Source organism: Sinocyclocheilus anshuiensis, unplaced genomic scaffold (genome assembly GCF_001515605.1).
Source record: "Sinocyclocheilus anshuiensis isolate Anshui unplaced genomic scaffold, SAMN03320099.WGS_v1.1 scaffold262, whole genome shotgun sequence".
NCBI lineage: Eukaryota > Metazoa > Chordata > Actinopteri > Cypriniformes > Cyprinidae > Sinocyclocheilus > Sinocyclocheilus anshuiensis.
In genome coordinates, this window is record NW_015547650.1 from 725870 (window position 1) to 731623 (window position 5754).

Consider the following 5754-nt stretch of genomic DNA (forward strand, 5'->3'; position numbering starts at 1 on the left):
TCCAGCAAAATTATCTCCCCCCATTCACTGCATGGTTTCTTTTATTAAGCAAATCAAGGTGTGAATTACTCATCCACTGTTTAAAAAAACAATACTTTAGCTAGGTTTCCACAGGCAGGGACACAATTATCGACAGTGTATGAAGCTAAAGGTTTTTGGGTTAAGGTTCATAATGTAGAACATTTTTAACATTGTATGATGTATGTGCATAGCTAGCTAGCAAACAAGGAATACAGCTGTTAAGCTAAGTCACATTTAGCTGAGTAAGATCATGGTTGAGAAATGTTGGATACTGCTGGAAATGCTGCTATGGGGTATCCTAGCAAACAAGGAATACAGCTGTTAAGCTAATAGTCACATTTAGCTGAGTAAGATCAGGATTGAGAAATGTTGGATACTTCTGGAAATACTGGTGTTATGGGGTATCCTATTTATTATTTTAGGATTTTTTAGTTTGCCCCAGTGAAGCATTTCTATTAATATAACTGATTAAGTAGTCAAACTCATTCCATATCAGCAGAATAGTGTGGTACAGAAAGTCTATGTCCATAAAACAGGTTCTGAATTAACTATGTTACTGATACCTAATGGTCAAAAGCAATAGCAAAAGTGATAGGTCAATATTATTAAATTGCAGACAAAGATTTTGAATAGCTAGGCTGATTAAAAAAAAAGCATATAATGATATTTTAGGGAATTATGTGCTTCTAATTTTATACCAATGGTTTGAACAGGGCCATTTTCTATTCTAACACAACAATGCCTCTGTGTATAAGGCAAGGTGTAAAAAATTAAAATAATGTGGAAGAACTTGACTGGTCTGCAGAAAGCCAAGTCCTAATCCCAGCTGAACACATCTGGTGTGACTTTAAATGCAGACCTTGAGCGAAAAACACATCACCAAACACCTGTGACTTGTACATACATATGGACAAATGTATTGGGACACCCCCTTCTTTAGAACAGAAAAAGGCACTTCCAAAACTTTTGGAAAATTGTATTTCCATCTTTGTTGCCACAGTTTTGGAAGTTTCTAAAATGATTGTACGCATATGTACAAGTCATTGGTGTTTGGCAATTAGTTTTTTTTTTGTTTGTTTTATTGAGTTTTCCCAATACTTTGGGCAATATAGTGTATGTTTGGTGCGGTAGGGGGCCCAACCTCATATTCTTTCATAGGGCCCAAAATTGCTAGCGGCACCCCTGATTATGCATATTTGTTTCTGTGCTCAGTCTCTGCTAAATGTTCTGTTTATTGTAATAATTCGATAGAGGATAAAAAGGAATCTTAACCCTTGAAGGATTTGTGTCTCTTTTGATGGCAGAGCTGCTTTGAATACGCATTCTGTGAAAGCAAGCGCGCACAGATAATGCATCAGACGACTCAGCTCAAGATGGAAGTTTAGATGCTTTGAAATTCGACCCCTTTTTAACCCCCTCCATTTGCTGCAAAATGTTTTGTGCACACGGCCCACCGGGTTACCATGGCAACGCTCCCCCCTTTTTTTATCACAGCCAAAGCTCATTTCCTCATACTAGCAACGGCTCACTCTCACCCACTCACAAGGACCGCCCACACTGCAAAAAATCAGCCAATCAGAAATCACGCTGACACAAAGAAAAACAGTGACTACTAGAACTTAGCTTTTTACTATCACTCCATCTTATCTCATCCTTCCTCTGCTGTTTTTCTTCCCATGATGCATTAAGTTCCTTCCTCTCTGTCTTTCTACATTTATTTTTTTTTTAGTTAAAAAACTGGAATGTAGGACTTCATTTATTATTATTCTGTATCCACGCAAATGCAAGCATCGCTATAACTGATTTAGTTTTAGTTTATTGACTTTTTTTTTATTCCGCAAGGACCCATTAAATTGATCAAAAGTGACAGTAAATTAATTTATAATGTTACAGAGGATTTCTATTTCAGATTTGAACTTTCTATTCCTCTGAAGCAGCAAAAAAAAAACATTTGGATAAATATTAACCATTACTAATAAGTGAGCAACAGTAATAACTGAGCAGCAAATCAGCATATTAGAAAGATTTCTGAAGAATCATGTGACTCTGAAGACTGGAGTAATGATGGAGTTTGATCACAGAATTAAATTACATTTTAAAATATATGAAAAAAGAAAACAGTTATTTGAAATTGTAATAATATTTCACAATATTACTGTTTTAACTGTATTTTTGACTAAACAAATGGAGCCTTGGTGAGCATAAACATTTACAAATATTAATTATTCCAAGTGTTTGTGTTTGTTTTGTACGTGATTATTTTTTGCTGACAGTGAATTTATTATGGTCTTGCTGACTTATTGCTCTCAAATTATGTGCACTTTTACTGATATATAAAAGGTTGCACACAAACACACCAGACATGTTCATTCACCGTTATCTTCAGCACCCAAACTGGCCCATATCCTGTTGACTTTGTCAGCACACTCTCCAGCCCTCAAAAACACATCCTGTTTGGTCACTCAGACTCTGTTCTTATCAAACGCTTTTCATCCACGTCTAGCTGCATTTGGTTTTTGTGGAAGCCTATTTCCGCCACTGAATAAAAAATTAAAGAAGGTAATTGTGACTTTTTATCTCACAATTCTGACTTTTTTTCCCAAAACTGCACGATATAAACTCCCAATTGCAAATAAATTCAGAATTGTGAGATGTAAACTTGCAATTGTGAGGAAAAAAGTCAGAAAAGTACAAAAAAAAAAAAAAAAGTTTAAATTATTTTTTTTCATAGGTTCTTCATATCTGTACGTGTTATTCTACCAAACACACTACAGCTAGATTTTGTTTTTTGTTTTGGTTTGGTTTGTTTTGTTTGATTTTTCAATGGTGGTTGCTATGCCGTTACTAGGGGGTTCTGAGTGTTTGCTTACTGGCCCAAGCAAAAAAATCAATTCGCAAGTACGTTTCCAAACTATGTTTGGAAAGACGCACGAAAAAAACTAAATTTAACATTTAAATTTAAAATCTTCCCCTAAGTATGAATAGTAATAGTGCAGTTTACCTTGTAAACACCATGAGATTTAATTCTGTATTTTAATAGTTTATGTCTATCTATTTTAAAGGGGTCATATGATGCTGCTAAAAAGAACATTATTTTGTGTATTTGGTGTAAAGCATGAAGGGCAGTTGTAGGTGACTTCCTTTGGTTTGTTCCTGAAGGCTGCGTTCTTTGCCGTCAGATCTTATGACTGATAATGCACTGTACTTTCTTTACACCTTTATTAGGTCTCTCTCTCTCTCTCTCGCCTTGTTTATTTTTCTTGGCAAAATTCCAAGTATTTTCTTCCATCCACAAAATGTGTTCCCAGAGGCCCTCCCCCGATTCTGATTGCATTGTTGGGCAACCTGAGATCTTGTGTTGACCTGACCAATCAGGAGCTTTGTTTGTTTTTGAATGTGAGTTGAGTTTTTGCCTCTGCACCCAGTTCTGATTTCAAATCTGATCTAATAGGACTAATAAAACATTCCATGCACCCTAATGTGATTTTTAGGCAGTACAGTGATTGAACAGAACACTGTGATTATGCTAATGTGTTTACGTTCTCATAATTAGAGTAAACATAGTCACAATAAAATATGTGGACACATTTTCACGCATAGATACCGTGCAATCGCATAAAGTGCTAATGCAAAGTGCACAGTTTTAAAAACCCGACAAAGCCACGTAAATCATATTTGAAAAAGCCATAGAATCAGGTTCATCTGTCAGCATACATGCATTCTTTGTTTTTAGATTTATTTGCATGATCTCATCAGAGATATGAGGGACTTCCTGTGGTTTGGAGAAAATGCATTGAACGGTTTAACAAGTTCTAAAGAAACAGGTTTAACATTTGTTTCGCTGTGAATTATGCCATAAATTTACTATCAATCACATCACTACACGTGCCACTAGATGGTGGTAACAGTCACGGGCGACTGTGTGGCGAGAAGGAAGGCTGCTGTTGCTAGGCGATCCATCTGCACCTGTTTGTCATGTTGCATGGCTGTTCATCACTAATGCTCGTATCTGTTAATCTAGTAAATAAGCATTTTTATTCTATATAAAATATTTGCATGATGATTTATGTGCTGCCATTGTTTAAGTGTCTAGTTGTGATATGATTCCAAGATGTACAGCAGCATGTGTTTATATGATTATGCATGATTTGTTTTGCATGCATTGCGTTTGGAAAATACATTTACATGCATAATGTCAAAGAGTGAGGCAAAGCCCAGTTCAAGCATGTTTGGATCATAATTTCACGGAAAAAAAGGAAATATAGGTAACACTTTACAATAAGGTTTCATTTGTTAATTATATTTAAAGCAAAAAATGAACATTAACAATAAGAAGTACATTGCTACAGTGTTTATTAATCTTTGTTATCATTAGTTAATAAAAATCCAGCTGTTCATTTGTTAGTCCATGTTAGCTCAGGTCCATTAAATAACATTAATAAATATAAATATTACTTTTGATTTTAATAATGTAGTAAATGTTGGAATCCACAGTAACTAAGACTAATAAATGCTTTAGAAGTCATTTTCATTAGGTTACGTAAACTAATGTAGTTAACGTTAACAAATGGAACCTTTTTGTAAATATTGTAATTATTATTAAAATATTTATTAAATATTTGTTCATTTTTTGCTTAAAGAAAATGAAGGTTCCTTTTAGAACCATTTTATTTTTTTATGATTTTTAGCTTTTTTGTGACAATTAAGGACATTTTCTCATTACTTTAATGCTAAAATCCAATTATATACTGTTTAAATCTGCTTGATATCATTTCTCTGTTTTGTTTTTACTTATAGTTGTGGTGTGGACTTCTCTGTTCTCATGAAATTAGAACTTATTATTATAAGTTTATAGTTTATTCTTGAACAGGCCTTTATGGTCATTTTAACCATTATCAACAAGTGAGCAGTAATAATTGAGCATCAAATCAGCATATGAGAAGGATTTCTGAAGGATCATGTGACACTGAAGACTGGAGTAATGATGCTGAAAATTCAGCTTTGCATCACAGGATTAAATGACATCTTAAAATATATTTAAAAAGAAAACCGTTATTTGAAATTGTAATAACACTGTAACATTGTAATAACTGTTTTTACTGTATTTTTGACCAAATAAATGCAGCCTTGGTGAGCTTAAACATTTAAAAATATTAATTATTCTAAATGTTTAAATACATTCACACACATAATGTCAAAGAATGGTAAAACCCAGTTCAAGCATGTTTGGATCATAATTTTACAAAAAAATAAATAAGGATATATAGGGTAGCCATTTACAATAAGGTACAATAAGATTTGCTAACTATATTTAATTTATTATTTAATGAATGAACTAACATTAATTAACAATATATTGTTACAGTTTTTATTCATCTTTGTTAATGTTAGTTAATAAAAATCCAGCTTTTCATTTGTTAGTTAGTTCAGGTCCTTTAAATAACATTAATAGATACAACTTTTGATTTTAACAATGTATTAGTAAATGTTGGAATCAACATTAACGAAGATTAATAAATGCTTTTAAGTATTTTTCATTGTTAGTTTACACTAACTAATGTAGTTAACCAATGCTAACTAATGGAACCTTTTTAAAAAAAAATTTTTTTTTTAATTATTAAAATGTTTATTAAATATTCACACATTTTTTGCTTTTAGAACCATTTTATTTTTTATGATGGTTAGCTTTTTTATGACAATTAAGGAAAATTATATATAATTATATACTGTTTA